Genomic DNA, 18,529 nt, shown 5'->3' with positions numbered 1-18,529 from the left:
TACGTAACGAATAGATTTCATTTTGAAGCAATTTAATTTAGACGGATCACAAGCGACAATGGCTGGCGAATGCTGCTAACCAAGCCACCGAGCAAACTCGAGACATCGAACGCAAGCGACAACGGCGGAATGCGGGCATACCGTCAGTGACGTCGTTCTCTCCGTCGCAGCCGAACTTGTGTGTAACCTCATCATTGAGAAATACTTTAATGAACTCTCCGGATTAACCCAGTGATAAACACCGTCGCACTACGTTTGAGCTTCGCAGGTTAACCATCTTCACTGAAGGGAAGGGTCGACGAATTTTTTTGTACTATATCCGAGGACAATCCAGATTTTGCACCTCAGGAGATATATAATGCTTTCGAATAAATATTGAGACGACGAAAGTTTACTGAATATTTCCTAAGCTCACAATTAGGAAGAAGCGCTAAAGTTGTACCCCACATTGCTTTTTTGATGCCTTCCATTTTACCGAACATGAGCTCGGTGTCATGTAGACATCACTCAGGACAATGAAAACAGAGGATAACGGCAGTATAGTGGTCTCTAGCACTTGCTGAAAAGCTTTTTCACCAAGACGATAATGACTCGAATAATATTTAACTTCACTGTCACACTGGACACAGCGTTCCCATCATTTTCAGAAAATTTTATCGAGGCGGCCTTGATAATTCTCCCAGGACAACTGGATAATTTTACGCCGTTCCTGACACACTTTTAACGCTCCGCAACGCTTGCATGCGTAATTTACGGCCAAGGCCGCAATAGGCCGTAATAGTATGAATCTCAAATAAAGCTTGAAAATAGGGGAAATACGAGGGTTCCGTAGTTTTTTGCAAGAGTCACAATTACGCTTGAATCGTTAGAGTTTCTTCACATATCAAACCTAAGACGTCCCCCATTTTCGCTGAATGGGAAGTCGGTGTGAGCTACAGTTCTTCGAGGACTTTGGGAAACTTTGTGGATATAAGCCGTGTAACGCTTTATGGCTCATTCACACCGGCGACTAACAGTGGTCGCGCGACCAGTCGCAAATAGTTGCTTTTCTCGAAAAGCGACCATTTAGGGCCAGTCGCTCGCTGCTTGATTTTTCAGTCGCGCGACCGTGGTCGCAAAGCTGCTCAACCAATCAGCGCGCCGCCGAAAGTGATGTTATGTGTTTTTATCCGTCGTGCTCCACACCAAATGCAATGTCCACGCCACCACATGCAGACTAGAGTTAGGTCGGTAATTGGTGTCTTGTCTTGTGATGCTGGGACGCAGCAGCAAAGTGTCGAATGTACGCGGTCGCATTCGCTGGAAGCTAAACAGCAGGAAAAGAAAGCACAACACAAACCCTTTTTCCAGCGGCCTTCGTTGGATGAGCACGCCGCCCAAAAGTGAACAGCTTCACTTTATTATTATTCACCGAATCTCACGCAATGGGAACTAGAAATTACAAGTTGCTCTCGATAATACTCGTTGTCATGCACACAAAGTTTGGGCAGGAGGCGGCTTGCATGGCTGGCCATTTCATGCGAGCGGAGGCACGGGCGCACCCACCAGCGTCGCGTTTTCAGAGGCATCCGCGCTGCCACAGCTGATACCCCTGCAGAGCACATTAGCACATGTACGAAGTCTTCCTGTTAGCTCGAATCAAAATCCAGCCATCGCTCGAATCAAAATGCATGGCTGTTGCCGGACCGCGAAACCAATTTACACAGTGCCAGCGAAGTGCGCGCGAACTGCGTAGATTTCTATAGTTCTCGCCGAGAACGATAATCTCCGGGATTGCGACTTGCGGGTCGCGCTCAGCCGTGCTTGCCGGTGTGAACATCGGTCGCCTGCGGTCGCTTTTTGGTCGCGCGACCTCCTCAAGTCGCCAGTGTGAATGAGCCTTTAGATTGTAGCTGAAGAAGTGTGCTCTTTTTTTTTTGCGTAAACAACTGACGCTCTTGAAACAGCGTTCGAAGCCAACTGTTGAAACAACTTGGGTCACTAAATATGTGGCAATGCATACATATGTGCCGCTCTTCAAAGAACCTTTTTCACGCCGACTTTGGTCACTGCAGATACAGGACTGGGTAGACACCGCTGTTCAATGTAACCCTCTGACGCCCACTTGAAGCACTGGGTACGTATATGCCACTCGGTCTATGGTGATCTTCAATGAACCTCTTTCGCGACAACTTGGGTCATTGAGTGTGTGCCAGTAGGCGTGCGGGAAGCGAGGGAACAATTCTCAGCGTTCGTAACAACCGGCACGCAGCGCTTATGGTCTCGGAGGCCACGCGGAGACTTCCCGGCAGTGCCACTAGATGGTGCAGCGTGTCCAGAAGGATGCGCGAAAGAGGAGCCCGGTTACCGCATGATGCGCTTCACAGCGTTCGCACGCACCGGCGTGCCATGCATTTCGGAGGTCACGTGTGGCTTCGTAGCGGCGCCACGAGATGGCGGCGAGTGTTCTTAAGGAAGCGCAAAAGAGCAGTTGCGCTGCATTACAGACTTCATACAATCTCGTTTCGTCGGGGGCAATACGTTGCGTCGCGATATGGATTAGATGCGAAACGAATTACCATCGACTGCCATCGGGAGATGGGTTTCGACGTTTTTTTTTTTTAATGTGTCAACTGTTGGCACGATCAATTCACTCGAAACATCGGGAAAACTGCCGACATGGTTTGTAATTTGTGCTTGTGAAGTCCTAGAAAACTTGTCTGTGTAATTTCTTAAAAAGGCGGAAAAAAGCTTTTACCGTACGTCACTTTGAACAAGAGGCCCCTTTTAGCGAAAATGAACAGAGTGTCTCCCTACTTCATCCAGGAGACTGGAAAAACAAACTACGGGCCCTTCATAATGCATAAAAATGGAAAGAACAGCAGTATTGAGGAACTTCTTTTCAAAGCTCATAATAACCTACGCAACGTAACATTTCGGTACTCGTTCCCCATGACAAAGTTCTCAACTCTAATTGTCTCCAAATATAAGGTTGCTGCTACCGATGGGCAAACTTTGTGTTTTATAAACCGTGTTCACAGAAAGAGAACTAGGGTTGGGCAATTTTCACTTTGCGCCAAATCGCCTCCCCTCCCCCTCAATTGAAGATTTACCGGAGCACTATAGGCTCGGTGAATGATCTAGGTGTTATTGGCCACCCTGCAAACCCGCATGTAGGATTTTCAAGCGCTTCTGATAGCACTAAATTTTACCTGCAAATGCAATCACTCGCTGCCTTGTGTAATCAAGGACACATGAACTTCAGCCTATGATCCAAGGCCTTTTCCCAAAGGCAGATTTGACAACGACTCGATTGCATCGATCTACAGGTCATGGAAACTGATCTAGTCCCCAGGCCATGACCCTTCGATTTATAAGCAAGCAACACGTTTTGAGTAAACCAATGGAATACAAATCAAAATGTTGCGAACGAATTACGCTGCCGGTCCCTGTTGCGGACAGCTCACAGCGGCAAGCAGCGGGAAAGCAATGACAAGGGCCTCTCCTGATGAGAACGTGGTGATAGAAAGAGCCCGAGTGATTGAGAGCCACTGCCATGTGGTTACCACGTGGACGCAAGGCGGAAACGAAGGCGGGCACGATCTAATAATTCAAAACAGCCTGAACAAAAGTACAGAAAATTGAGTAAAAAGATAACGGAAAGCTTCGCGTGACACACGCTGATGGATGTAGGGTACCCTCTGGCTAAGTAATGAACGCACGTGAGCTATCGTAATAAACCACCTAGACCCAATATGGGTTTCGTTAGGCGCCAGCGATTCCTATTCTGCGCATAAACACTATTTGTTTTTAACGATCAATATCTGCTGAAGTCGATCAGCACAGTCTTTAGGCGCTTTCGATCTGCGAATTACTTTGCGCTCTTCTTGAACTCTGCGGCGTGACCTGTTCATTCAGTTCGTTTACATTGACATCATTGAAAGCAAAAGTATTAACTTTGCATAGTATCCTTCCAAATGTGCCACGATCGAGTAAATACTTTCATGATCGCTATCATCATGTCAGTAAACACATACAATCAGGGGTGAGTTCAAATGTACAGACAATGATAAAGTACGGGAGTTTACATCTATTCTGCTAGCTTTGACGCGTATACTGTAAAGACACGAATAACCCTAGTTTATGCTTGCTTGGCCATTCGTAAACCAGACGTGTTGGCTTTATAAGGTATGACCGACTATTATAGAGTATCAGTTTGTGCGTAAACTTCATAAAGTGTGTGTAAACTTCTTATCGCTCCCAGCAAGGAGCAAGGCAGCAATAACGCCAGTAGCGACATCTGGAGATTAAGTGTCCAACCAGAGAACACGCGAAAGTAATACTGCACGGACCCAAACATTCTACTACATTGCGGGTGTAAAGCGTTAGCGGTGACATAATCGTAAACGTGCAGTACTTCTTGGATGTTTCGCGAGAATAACCCTAACGCACAAATCGGCACAAAACATTGTAGTTTGACAAAATGCACCAAGGTGTCGCTACCACCTCTGATACTGCCGTCCACGGCTCTGGTAACCCGGTAATACATAAACGTTATGAAGTTTACGCAATAACTAAAACTCGCTATAAGGCACTTTTAGCTTGGCATACCGAGTTCCCGAGGCGTAAACGTTAGCGCCCTGGGTGGTGGCACCGCCTAGTGCTGTAAGGTTTAACCAGAAAGGGCAAATACCAATTATTATTATTGCAGCAGCCAAGTATATTCTATCTAGCGCCTTGTGTAAATTTTAGGCAATGACTTATTCGTTAAAGCATGCATCTTTTTTTGTGTTTTTGTCGTTGACACGAAAGCCCATGAAACCCGAAAACATATAAACTCGCTGTAGCTGGACAAAGCCTCAGAAGACGTCGCTAGCAGCGTTGGTGCTGCTGTTCACGTCACCTGTTCTCCGGCATTTCGTCAAGGTCAATACGTTTACGTACATGCTAAAACTCTATCACCGAGGAGTTTGCGACCTGCGACCCATCCCTGCATCCTGGAGGTAGGAAAGCAGAATTGGCCAAGAATTAGGGCCACAGAGGATCTATGAAATCCGCCAGGGTAGCGCAGGCATGTGCATGAAAAAGATAACATTCTGAACATGCGAGGGACTGACAGGGACCGGAGATGCATAAGCAGTGACAACAGTGAGAGCTATATACGCGTACAATTAAAGATCCGCCGAATTAGCGACGCTGTTGTTATATGTTATCTTATCGGTGAGTGAGTTCAGATAATACGGGACAGTGTATTAAATATTTGCCTCCTATGTACATTGGTATTTTGTAATACAACGAAACTGCAATCCGTTAAGGACGCTTCGTTAGGCCTAACGTGCTAAGAACGAAATTTGCACTGAAACTCCAGCTTTTTATTCCCTGTACTTACCTCCACGCTGGAACGCGTGTTTACACAATATGCGTTCTGGGTTTATTATCACGACCGCATGAGTTGATTCACTGCAATTGCGTAACGGTACTACCTCCCCTGACTGGTCGTCTGCTTCTGTTATGAAAAGCTCATTGCTATATAGGCTTGAATTCTTCGGCAAGAAGTAAGACAGAGCGGCAATAGCAAAAGTGTACTAAAGGACACTCCAATGTTCCTCGCTCCCTCACGTGCCGAGGTGACCATATCGCATTCACACGGGAGCTAAAAAAATGCTTCTGCATCGTTCAGTAGCCTAATCTGTAAAAATACTCATGCATCTATGACAGACCACCATTTATTTGTTGAAGCACCCTGGCCGCGCAACACGCTAGGTTGCATCTCCCCTTAGCGGGACTGTAGAATACGCTGATATCGTCTAATGTCGGCGGATGATTTTTTTTCAGTTGTACCAAGCCGCACTCTGCTTATATGTGCAATGTGTTATATCCAGTCACTCGAGTTAGGGCAAGCTCATTGCTCTTTTTGGGCGATTCAGACATTCGGCTGCACTCAGGAGGCGTTGCTTGGCGTTGCAAGTGTCGGTAGCGCCATCTCTTTTGCGTTAGGAAAAATAACCGCTGTAAACCATGACTTCCGAAATTTGGTGACAGTGCGTGCCACCGAATCTCGGAATCCATTCGTAAACCATTTATAAGCCGATTTGTCATGTATGGTCGTGTCTAGGCGACGGCCATCCTCCCCTCTTGTTGGAGCTTCCTACCGCAGCTGCATCAATCTGCCTCATGGAGAGAGGGTGGCGGGAAAGGAGAAGGGCTGTGCCATGTAGCGCGCTCCCACTACTGCCACATCTAATCGGTTAGACACCACAAAGCTTACGTGCGACGCGCGCGACAGCACGCGCTGCTGAAGTAGCTATAGTCGGTGAAAACTTAACATAAAAGGCTATATTTACGCTGCCTAACTCTGAAAACGAAAATGGCTGCGGCTTAGGACAGCTAACCCTGGATATGCAGAGCGAAAGCTTGGTTTCGCCTGCTTAAATCTTGGTTTCACTTGGGTAACCTTTGATTTAGCTGTAATTATTATACTTAGATATATATACACTCATCGTTAAGCCCGGTATAAATTATAAGCCGACTGGCGTAAAGCACATTATCATATTTAAGACGGCTGTATCCTTACGGATATCTCTTAGTATCACTGGCTATAGTTCGAAACCAGAACGTCCTAGCAAATCTTGTGCGCCACCCTGACATCATTGCTCTGCCAAAGGTAATATTTTAGCTTGAAAGATAGAGCTCTTATTTTCTAATCAACATAGCAATCATAATAGCAGAGAACATTTATTATATGGTGGGCGTACTCCAGCTGGCTTGCCTCTCTTTTAGAGGTGAAGGGCCGGTACACAGCGTTTTTGTGGGTCGTGCTTGTACTGAGTTCTTAGGATCTCACCGACTATACCTGGTGTTCGGCGACCAACGCGCACAGCAAATGGATTATGGGGGAGCACGCGCGCCCCAATTTGTATCGGCGCCTTTGTATCAAAAGTTCGACCACCAACCGCCGACGCCAGAAACTATCCAGTTTCTTTCTCTTAATGTCAATTAGAATATCGGCTATCCCCGTTTGTTCCCTGATCCACAACGCTCTCTTCCTGTCTCGTAACGTTAGGCCTAACATTTTCCTTTCGATCGCTCTTTGTGCGGTCCTTAACTTGTTCTCGAGCTTCTTTGTTAACCTCCAACCGTACACTGTATGCTAATAACGTTTGCGAATAATGGGAAGCACGTTTCTTCTCCCGCGTGTTTCCCGGTAAAGATTACGGTTGCGTGAGCTACTCTGGGTGGAAAAGTACCCTACAGAATAGAAATCAAGTAGTGACATCGCCACGATCTAGCAACTCATTCCGTTCGTTCCAGGCTACCAAGGGTAGACCACGGAAAGTAAATACGCCATAAGAACAGGATGAATATAATGGCGTTGTGAAGTAATAAAGGGTGGGGTAAAGTACATTTCACTCATCTCTAGTTTAACTCATTGTAGAGTAACATGTGGTAATTCAAGTGACATCACATAGGGTAATCATTGTGGGTGTCGTTGTCCAACCACCTTCACAGCGTGGATTGGAGCCACAATTTTTTTTTTGGCTGAGCTCTGTCTGATTGGTCTGACTAGAACTCACGTGAGCTAAGTCGTCTTGTCTGGCCCTTCCCATTTTTGGATGCGCGCGATCTCGTGTGAAAGTAACTTTGTGTGGACGGGGCCTCCTATAGGTGCCAACGACGTCTGGACTTGAAGACACGGATTGTCCTCTTGCGGCTTGACAGCGTTTACGCACCGTGCGCCTTTTGGGTCTAGTTTAGGTATACATCTGCACTTTCCGCATTCCACCATCTATACGCATATCTCTGATCACCAACGCGTTATCTTCGAGCTATGTCCCGCGTTCCCCAAAAGATGTGGTGCCGTGATATAAGCGCCCAATTTCTCTATTCCACAAGCTTTTCTATTCATCACCTAATAGTGCTCTCCTCACCTCACCCGCATGCATCTCTCGTTGTACTGGTCACCAGCTGCGAGCGTCTCGTACACATGTAAGAACTTTGTTTTTCAGAATCTTTCTTCCCTCGTACGGTGAGAGACTGGAATGGCCTTCGTCCCAATATCGCCGCCCTCACTTGCCCATTATCTTATTCAGGGACGCTGACAATACCTGCTGACGCAGTTTTAGTCTCCCCGTCGTGCCGCCTCTTCGTTGTGGTTGTTTGCGCTGTAGTAATTATGAATCGATTTTAACTGGCCCAATTCTCCATTCCCCCAATACTGAGTGGTTTATTGTTTCTTTCAGTACACCCATCTCTTCTGTAAAACCCCATAGTGAGGTCTTCAGGCTAAATAAATGAAATGATAAGATGCACGCATGTCGAGCGCCATACGTGCATCACTTGTTGGGTCTTCTGTGAATGCTTAGGGCGCGCTAAAGAAACGCCTTTGCACTTTAGTAAAGAGTTGGAAAGCGTGCGGTGCGTCGTCGTGTTTCTCACGCGAAGGCGGATACCACAAACAAGCTTTGCATGGCACTTGGTATCGACCGCCCATCTGCGAAGTTCTTGGCATGAGCAGCGGGACCGCTTTCCGTCCCTGGTCGCTTCCCCCTGTCTAGCAGCTGCCACGTAACGGTGCAAACGTCGCCTCTGTGCTCATTCCGAGGCACGATAGTACGCGAAACGCTTGGGTTTTGGCCAGTCGGGCCCATCCCGCCTTGTACTGCAAGGCCATGACCGCGATTGGTGAAGCATGCCACGCCTGACAAGGCTATTGTCACGCGCCTGTGACGTATTCTGTGTCTCGTCTTCGTGGTTGTGCCCTTGCGTTACATTGTGTCACATGTCTCCTGGCACATTTTTACCGCAAAGGTATATTCAGCCATGCCGGATGGCTTAGATCTCGTCGCATCGCGAATGCTCGGGTTCCTTGAATTGCTGCTCATACTTATGCGGTTCCCTCTGCCAACTGATTTTGCACCTTCCGCAGTGTTGTCCTCACTAGGCGCAACATTCATCTCGCACCGTGCGCGTTAAACCATTAAAATTTATCCACCGTATAAATAGTGGATACCTCGATCTGTCTAACAAAGAATATCTACCACCTGCGGAGTCCTGTAGGTCAAGGAATTTGCATGAGCATTTTACGCATTTCTGCAGCGCATACTAAGATATTCAAGTGCACTTTCTTCACTCTAATAAATGATCCTTGGAAATGATTACCAGGTGACCCGCGTTCCTTGTGACTGGGCCAATTTTTAAACAAGATTGACTATTATTGTTTTCCTTCCGTGTTGTTCGATAAGCTTACTTTATGCCTGCGCAACGGCGGCAATATATTTCAATTTTTCTTTTTGTACATGTGTTGCACTTCTGCTACAGCACTAAACTGGGCTTCAGTATGTGTATACAAATAAATAAATAAATAAATCAATGAATTAAAAGTTCGGCAGGTGTTACACACTTGTAACACAAGAAGGCGAAAGCCTGCTGTACATTTGTTAATGCATGAAGTTATACAATCGGGGTTATACTTCTTTGAAGACATAACGAGCCAAAATGGGAAGTACACTTGTGGCACTAAGGTGACCTCCCGAACGCCACATACGAACACTTAACGTAGTACCTAAGTGCAGCATGTTAGCGCACGCACTAAGCCACACCTTTAGTCACCGAAATGGTTGCGACGTGACGTGTGCATGACGACCGCACTAGGCGAACCTTTAGTATGTCAGAACGGTGGTGCAGCCGTGGCTTGAGGGAAGCGTGCTCGTCTTGCACCCCGGAGGCCCGGGTTCAATTCCCACCCAGACCGAAATCTGCCAAATTTTCTTTTGAAAGCCACTAATTTACTTCGTTTACAGGAACCTCCCTGAGAAATGTGAAGTTAATCCGAGCATTTCTTGCCACTTCGGCAATTTTTCGTGAAAACCCAGTTTCGCCAACGTCACCGCTGAGGTCAGGCCATGGGCACCGCCAACATAGACAGCTAAGACTTTTCGCCTTAAGAAATAAATAAATACATAATAGTGCAGGCGGCCATTTGGTGCAACCCCTCCTTAAGATGGATTGCTTGTTGTTGTACGCCGAATTTCACGATCAAATCAGTGTCGGCATTGCCGCGGTTATTTGGAGCTGTGTTTCAGGACTGCGTTATCTCAGCAAGTTTGCCGGATAGCTCCATTCTGCCCATTCCGAAGTTACACGTATCCTCTCTTTGTCCTGAAGATAGGAAGCCTAATATATGCGCTACTCTGTGTTGAGTACAAGGTCCTCGTGACCCTTATACTTCAGCGTTTTCGGACCCCGTGGGCTTTTTTCTAGGCTGCCATCAGCAGGCTTGCTCCGTAGCTTCATAAGCGATACATAGCCTGTATATTGCTACCCATGACATCATAGGCTATATAATTATACCTTAATATATTACCCTGTTACTTTCTGTTTTTCTGTTGCACTCGTATCCTGTAATCAGCATGCCATATTTTCTTACTTCAATTTTATTTGTGGATCACTCGTTTATTGTATGTCCTCAGCGATTTAACACCCTCTCAAGAGAGCCTTTATAGGTATTATGAATGAGTGAATGAATGAATGAATGAATGAATGAAGAATCAAATAAATAAATAATAAATAAACGCTGTGAACACGTATAGTGTTCTACTTTCATCATACCAAGAGGAGGGATTTGACCGATTCGAACCCACGTACAAAATAAGTGTTATTATAGCCTTTCAGCTTTTTGCGATCTTTCGATCAATTACTCAGAAATACCTACAATTTAGTACAGCATCAGGTTCGTCGATGGCTGGCAAAGTGCGCCCTAGGCCTGGCCAGGGATGTACTTTAGGCTCTATAATATTGGTCCTCCGTCTTGAAATGTTTTCGACTGCCTTAGACAGAGATCCACACGTGTTGGGTCTCGGGTTGCCTTTGCCACTGATACCTCGCCGGTAAAAACTTTTCACACAGTCTTCGTCTCCTTGTTGAGCATGGTGACGTACATTTCAGTTGCAGCTCTCAATTTCTCTCAATGTCGATATTAGTTAATTGGCTCACCAGACTGTAGACTTAAACCACTTTTTCCTGTCCAACCAGACGCATCAGTTCGAATTTTAAGCGTTTTTTCCACTGAATATGGTATTTCTGACTAGGTGGGGCTAGAATTCCTCGAAGACATCCAAAACGAAATCAAAGCTGGGCAAGACAGTCCATCTTTTGCCACTGTACATGCTGTCTTTCAACGAGCTGCAACCACCATTTCCCATCGTGAGATCACTGCAACCTCGACTGTGTTCTTTTTTTCTGGTTAGGTGACACAGAGTTGGTCCGCTGTGTGGCACTATTAGTGTCGCGTTACCAGGGTGACATTTGTTTTTCTTTCGTGTCTTTCCGCCACTGACTACCAGAATTACGCTTCCTTCTACGTCTATAGTGCAAGGGGATCAATGCGCCGCTCGAGTACTCGGGTAATATTTTCACGTCATTGAGCCTTGTTAGCCAAACCCCAGTGTGCATTTCAATTTCGGCTTCTCGTTTCCGGCGCATTCTGCTCATGACGCAACCGCTGTCATGCCATGTAGGGAGACGGGCAGTGCTGTTTTTCCCATCTTAGCTAAAGCGGTTGCGTTCCGAGGCTTCTGTCTGTTCTGTCGGAGGATCTCGCCTTTCTCGGCGAAGTGGAATTTCTTCGGCAATGTTTCTCTTCCTGTGTGTCGGCCTGTGATGGGCATGTGAAGCTTGTTTTCCGTCCGGCCGGATTCACCAAGTAGGCGTTTGCACTGTTTCTTTATTGGCAACTGTCTTGTACACAGGGTTTCCCACCTATATCGTATGAAGCTTTAGAAAAACGCCCAACAATATGCGCTCGACCTTATTCGCGTGTAATGAGCCGTCTTTTTATAAAAGCTTCATGCATAACAGCTGGGCCACCCTGTAATATTCAATGCCAAAATTCAATCCTGACTTGTGCGTTTTCCTCTAGAGCATGTGCAGTACATTTGTATACCTACCTTTGGGTCGTGTATCTATTGCCCAGTCGCGTTCAATATGAGCTGCAATACTGGTACCCGTGGTCACAAGGGATTCAAGACTGCACGGCTGCTCTGACAGAGAGAAAGAGAGAGTAGACTTTAATGAAGAGAAGGGAGGAGAGGTCGGCCTGGAGAGCGTGTCTCTAGCCTGCTACTCCTCACTGGGGTAAGGATAAGTGGGAGAAAATACAGGGAGAGGTAGGTGGCAGGTGATTACGATACCTCTGACAGGCGAAATATTGTTTTAATGCCTGCAACTGGAACTTTATTTTAGTTCCGCAATCTTTCGTATGCCGGAGCCGCCCTGCAAGCTTGGAACCCATTCAACGATGCACACTGGTGTTGCCGCTAATTAGAGCTGCCAACTCAAGTAAAAATTGGCCTGCTTTGGCGATTTTATGGAATATGTAGGAAAATAGAGTCACTTGCTCAAATCTATAGAAATTTCACTCTAGGACATGAGAAAGGTGGTACTGCTGACATGACGGCCTCTCTTAATTTTATTTACTTGAAAATTCACCGTCGCAGCATGCGAATTATGTCTTTTATTTGTGCAGCAGCGTAGTGAACTGAACGCGTCCCGCCCATTAAACGACAAGTGCGTGGATGCCGTGGGCTGTTTAGCAAAGTGTTGCGACTGCGATTTGGCCGTTCGTACCTCTGTAGCTGGACTGTCGATGTCTACGCCCTCTGAGTGAGATATTCCGAGGCACTACCAATACCGCTGACAATAAAAACAGGTAATGCAGTTAATAATAGTGAGGCGGTATGACAATTATTCGTGTGTCCTAATGAGTCATTTCAGATGTGATAGAGCCCGTGGTTCGCTGTTAGGGCTCTTCTGGGACCATTGAAAACTTTAATATTCCCTCCTACCTTACACGAATTTCGGCTTCACGTGAAGTAAATCTGGTGCGGTAACTAATGTTTGCGAAAGTGCCCAATGCACATAGCAATAGCATTTCTGTCATTTTTTTTTTTGCGCTCTTACCGTTGCACTTGTGTCCAGGATCAGCCCTTTTTATTCTACGAGAAACCGACAGAGCCGATGCTTTAATAAAAAAAAAAAAACACTCAGGAGTCCGTTTAGCTAAGCCTAAGAGACCTTCACGCGAAAGCCTTAGTCATGCTCATGACTATGACTTCCACCATCAACCTTCATCTTTTCCTTCAGTTAGTACCACATCCGAACCCATTTTATTGGTTTTTGACTTTTAGCCTTTTTTCGCTGAGCAATTGTCATTATTGCTGAGTCACGGTCAGTACTATGACTTCTACCATTATCCTTCAGTGTTTCCTTCACTTGAAGTGCCCATGTGCGAACTCATTCCATTGGTTTTTGAGTGCTAATCTTTTTTTGAAGAGTCATTGTCATTTTTTGTTGCGTCGTGGTCATTATTGAGTCATTACTGTATTCTACTATCATTAACGTTACTGTCACACCCACACTTGCGTCCATTACTATAATTAATTTCTGATTCGTTGCCACTTTGCGATTTCTACTAACTTTACCTCGTTGTCATGCTCATTATTATAATCAATTCATTGATTATCAAGATCATTTATAGTTATTTATATTCCACATCAAATTACCTATCGATTGATATACACTGTCGTGGGGTTTGTAATGATCTTCTTGAATTATCGATTCTTTGTAAATATTTTTTACCGATTTTTTGTCCGAAGTTTGGCTCCATTTTTTCAAGGGCACCTCAAAACGAGACACAAAGCTTTCGCCTTAAAATAAATTGCTTTAGCGCGCGTGCTTATCGCAGTGAGCATATTAGGTACCGCTTGTGGTTTCAGTACGTAGATCCGTGGAGAATAAAGCCGGCCACCGGCTTTCCATTGGGAAAGGCGGTGGCCGGCTTTCCATTCCACCGGCCATTCCCTTTTGAGGGAAGCAGTGAGAAAAATGAGTTATTACGAATTTAAGGAAGACGCACACAGAACCGTTTGCCTCTTTCCATTTCCCCGCATGTCATACCCCTTGTTTATGGTAGCAAACGGGACCTTCGTCTGGTTGACCTCCCTTTCATTCGTTCCCCTTGCGCTCTCTGTTTGTCATATTCAGTGAAAAAGACGATTGCCGCCATGATGCCTACCTGTACGAGATTTGCATGACATGCAAGAAAGCCAGCGACTCGTGTCCCAAAATTTAAGAGCTAATGCGGGTTTTTGAGTGCCCTTTGACCAGTCGAGTAAAGTGGATAGTCCTGAGGGCGCTTTTCTGCATTCGTTGTTCTATATCACCGTAACAGGGAACAAAACCTAAGACTCTGTTTCAGTTCCATGTTTAGGTACACCCGAAAGCGGACATTCTAGAAATTTCCGAGTCCACAACAAACTTCAGGGAGCGGCATAGAGCGACCGCGCTAAGATTGAGCTGCTCGTGATGATCCCATAACTTGGAATTCTTCTTTCAGCAGGAGTTCTTTAACATGAACCGAGCACCAATTTATGAGCGAAAGTGTTAAGGAAATAGCATCACGGCATTGCGGTCGTGCAGACGTATGCCGTTTGCACACTCTAGTAAAGTCTGCATAACCAAATACCATTCTGAGTTTGAAGCCGCCACAAATATCTAACTTTTTAGCAGGCACCGTACTCCTAAACATTTGATGCGAATAGTGCACTTGCGTTCATTGCAGGAGGCGTTTGAATGCTTCCAATATATTTGGAAGTAATTCCAGCGCGTTAGCGCCGAAATTGTGGGGATTAGTTTTCCTTTTTTGGCTTCTTGAATATTTTCGTCGGTTCATTTAATAATAGGAAACTGTGGAAAATTTTAAAGTAATGTTAGCAGCATTTTTCGTAAAATCAACAGTCAAGTTGCACATGTATAGGCATGAACACATGTATAGGCATAAACATGTCAGTTACACAGTTACATATGCATAGGCATGAATTCACCATATGAATGGAGTACCTGTACTGATCTGAAGAGGCGAGAACTATACTACGGCTTTAAATGACCACGTAATATGACACAATTACGTGATCACGCACACACCACCCACACACATGAACGCTCACGCACCGAAACAAACCGCTACCAATTCGCCCAAACTTTCACACACATCTCTAGCCGACAGCGGGCCAAAGGGAACATTCCAGTTTCAATGGGAAAGCAACGTGTTACGACACAATCAATAAAGAAGGGTGTAGAATCGCAAGACAACTTCCGCAGTAGCTTCCGAAGCTCGCGGTATAGCTGCGGTTGCCTGGAAGGAAAGGAGTGGAACTACTTGGCATTATAAAGCTTGGAACAAATTAGGGGCGACGAATGCCTCGCGAAAACGGCCTTGGTGTCTAAGTGGCTGTAGATTCTAATCGACTTTTATTTGCAGTATACTGCTGAGACTAACTTGGTGCGTGCAACTGCCACGCTTTGCGGCCCACTAGGGACGTGTTCGTTTCGGCTCATTAGGATAGCGGAATGCATTGTCGCGCTTAACCGAAGCACGTGCGGTAGAGCTGATCAAAACCTACTTCTCTTCAGAGTACGCCTTGCGCTTCACGCTTTGCGAGTTTCCATGGTGCTTCTGAACGGCTCCTAACTCGCTTAACCCTATTACGGCAACATCATCGGAAGGCTCGTTTACTCGCCATTGTTGCTTCTGCGGTCGTGCATTCGCACTTGTCTCTAGAGACCGCTGGGCTTTGGTAGGGCACTCGCCGCATCTAGTGCCTTGCCGTAATTCTCGTAGGTGTGTGACCGTTAAATGGAACTATGCACACACCTAAGCACTCTGCGCCACGCTGTGGGAGACTTAGTGCATCGGGAAATTACGTGCATTTTCTTTCCATGGTTTTCACGCTCAACAAGCGATTGCGCTTTCGAAAAGGAATGACAAGAAACGTTGTGTGGAAACAGGCCTGAGCATCAGTGCATTCGTGCTGCGTCTGCAGCGGAGGACTGCCATCTATTTTGGGCGTGCACCGCGGCAAAAACTGCCTGCGAAGGGGTGCGAAGTTGTTGTTGATGCTTACAGGTCTTTATTCACATTTTTACCTTTAAAGGGCTGCGGTGAATTGGTTTGGGAAGTGGCGAAGTTGAGAGGCTACGAAACTGAAGGCTATGAACGATGGCTCGTGGACACTACCTGTTGTTAGTCGCTTTCGCAGCATCTGTATGAAACGAGCTTACCTGCTTATATTTAATTTCATTCTTATACAATGCCGTGTGGCGACACAAGCGAATAAAGAAAATTGCGGCGGAACTCATCTCATGTTATTATTATTATTATTATTATTATTATTATTATTATTATTATTATTATTATTATTATTATTATTATTATTATTATTATTATTATTATTTTCGCAGCATCTGTATGAAACGAGCTTACCTGCTTATATTTAATTTCATTCTTATACAATGCCGTGTGGCAACACAAGCGAATAAAGAAAATTGCGGCGGAACTCATCTCATGTTATTATTATTATTATTATTATTATTATTATTATTATTATTATTGCGATAGCAATTATATGGACACTCAAAAGCAGATTTATGCCGTCGGCGTCCGCCGTCGCCGTCGGCGTCGCCGTCGCCGTCGCCGTCGCCGTGAGGTTCCGTATGACGTCATTTGGAGATGAAATCGTCGCCGCGCGCCGAACGCTGTATGTGCGAGTGAAAGGGCGCGAGGGGCGCGTCTTTCACGGGGAGTGAACGCACGGCGGAGAACAAACGCGCGTTCTGCGCCGTGCTCGCTTAAGGGCTGCAGAAGTAGGCGTCTCTTTTCTCCTTTACAATCACCATATATGTAGAGCAAACGCGCCTTCTTCGGACGCGCGAGAGGCCGTGGGGGAGGGGGAGGGAAGGGAGGCGACGTTTAGCTGCGGCACCAAGTGCCTATTTATATCAGAGGCTCCAGCAACAGTCACCAACGCCGCACGCATTTTGAGCTAACGCGGGCAAAACGCCGATGGCGTCGACAACAGTTCTGCGTGTTGTTGCTACCAAAGCCGCTCACCTTACTTCGTATGACATTGCTGTGTTGCTATCGCATTCATTGCTTCGCCCTTAGGGCGAAACTGTGACATTTTTATTATTATTATTATTATTATTATTATTATTATTATTATTATTATTATTATTATTGGTTTGCGTACATATAACACAAGGACACGAAGAAAACAGGGAAGGAGCAAGCTTACAACTGCCACCGAGAGGGGCACAACGCCTGCCTACTCTTCCAGGAGTAAGCATGATGACTCTAGTGGATAATGCGAATAGTAATTGAGCAATGCAGCAACAGACAATATTACTGATGTAACGTTTCTTTAACACGTGTTGTGGTAATTCTGGTACTTTCGTTGTCTCAGCTATGCGTTCCATACTCCGATACTATCACACTTTGTTATTGCGCTCGCCTGCCGAGGTCGCCCATGAGCATGGAGTCATGACGACTGTATGACGCCGACGCAGTGACGGTGGAATGACGAAAAAGAAATGGTATCGTTCAAACGACAAAGGCGCACAACGATGATGGCAAATGATAAATGAGATGTCGATTCTCAAATTATGACTGTGATATAACGATGACAGCGTGACGACGAGGACATGAGGACAATGATATGACAATGACGGTGAGACGACAATGGCGTGCCGACGACGGTATGACGACAACCACAGGAAGAAGGCGGATGTCAACGTTGGCTTGATAATGGTGGCCTAATCACGATTGAATGACAAAATAATTACGGTACAATGACGAGCAAGTAATGATGCCGATGTATCGACGAAGGTGGTATATGACGAGGACCGCATCACGACAATGGGATGACGATTCTGAAGTGATCGCGATGGTGAAACAATAGATTGACGACGATGACATGACGACAACAATATGTCGACGGCACAACGAGAGTCGCGTGTTGAAGTTACAATGATGACGATGCAACGACACGATGGCATGACAACGAATGAACGGCGACCACTGTATCACAACGATACACGGACGACGACGGAATGGCAATATGATGACGACAGGTGTATGATGACAATGGCGTGACGATGACTGTGTCACGAAGATTTGCTGACGACGATGACATGACGAAGACGGCAAGGCGGGAGTCGGACGACGAAGCTGGAGGAGCGATGATGCATGGCATGACATAATCTCAATTGAATGACTACAGCATGATTAAAGTACAATGAAAAAGAACGACGTCAATGGAAGGACGGAGACGGCACAACCACAATAGGATAACATTACTAAAGGGATTGCAGTCAGGAAACGACAGCGTGACGACGGCGGTATGACGACGATGCCGATATGACGATGGCACGACCAATTTCGGATGCTAAAGCTGCAATGACGCTGATTCAACGACCACGACGACATCATGACCCGTACCTAGCGACCCAAGCTATTAGACAACTTGGGTCCCTTGGTCGGGGTAGAACGAGTGACGACGACGGCATGACGAGAATAAGGTCACGAAACTGCAATCAAGGCAATGGAACGACCACGACGGCATCACGACCAGGCGCAAATACCCAGTGACTGCTGGATCAGTAGACAGATAGATAGATAGATAGATAGATAGATAGATAGATAGATAGATAGATAGAT

The sequence above is a fragment of the Dermacentor silvarum genome, chromosome 3 (genome assembly GCF_013339745.2).
Source record: "Dermacentor silvarum isolate Dsil-2018 chromosome 3, BIME_Dsil_1.4, whole genome shotgun sequence".
Lineage (NCBI taxonomy): Eukaryota > Metazoa > Arthropoda > Arachnida > Ixodida > Ixodidae > Dermacentor > Dermacentor silvarum.
This window is presented reverse-complemented; position numbering follows the sequence as displayed.